This window comes from Myotis davidii, unplaced genomic scaffold (genome assembly GCF_000327345.1).
Source record: "Myotis davidii unplaced genomic scaffold, ASM32734v1 scaffold10, whole genome shotgun sequence".
Lineage (NCBI taxonomy): Eukaryota > Metazoa > Chordata > Mammalia > Chiroptera > Vespertilionidae > Myotis > Myotis davidii.
Window position 1 is genome coordinate 1,724,210 of NW_006283544.1, and position 999 is coordinate 1,725,208.

Genomic DNA, 999 nt, shown 5'->3' on the forward strand with positions numbered 1-999 from the left:
TCCCCCTCCCTTCTTCTCTGTAGAAAACCAATAAAATATATTTAAAAAAAAAAAAAGAACACCACTCCAAGGGTAACAAGAATGGGAGAAAAGCCCAGCCAGTGTTGCTCAGTTATTGAGTGTTGACCTATAAAAAGGAGGTCATGGTTCAATTCCCACTGGGGGCATATGCCCAGGTTTCAGGCTTGATCCCCAGTGGGGGCATGCAGGAGGCAGCCAATCAATGATTATCTCTCATCATTGATGTTTCTCTCTCTCCCTCTTCCTTTCCTCTAAAATCAATAAAAAGTGAAAAGTAATAAAAAAAATAAAAGAATGGGAGGAGACAAAATATAAAAAAAAAATTTTTTAACTTTAAAAGTAAAGATTGAAAAGTAGAAGGACAAGAGTCTAAGCAAGCTGAATCCTAAAATCAGTAGCTGCTGGAGTCTAGTAGCGACTCAGTTGGCTTTCTTTAGAGTGTTTCTTTAATTCTTAGACGTTGGCAGAACCAGGTAAGATTTCAATTCTATTAAATCTTTGTAGGAAATTAGAGAGGTAGATATTATGGCGCATGAAAAAGAAAGTCTAATAGCTGTGCTTGGAAATCTTGAAGTAGTTAAAAAGTAGACTTGATGATTTGAGAAATCTAGGAAAACTGGAATTTGAAGAGAAATGCTTAAAATTATTTTTATTAAATATTTATTGTTGAAAATTTGGAAAATATTAAAAAGTATAAAGAAGGAAACCAAGATGGCGGCATAGATAAACACCGGAGTTTGCTGCCTTGAACAACCACTTCAAAAATACAACTAAAAGACAAAACGGACATCATCCAGAACCACAGGAAGGCTGGCTGAGTGGAAATTCTACAACTAGGAGGAAAGAGAAAAACACTGAGACTCAGAGGAGGCGGAAGTGAGATACTAAGGTGCAGAGTGCATGCGGAGCGGGCTGGCGGCTGAGGGCGTGGTTGTTATTTTCAATCAGGAGGGAGTCTCAGACTCTGAGCTCCAGTTC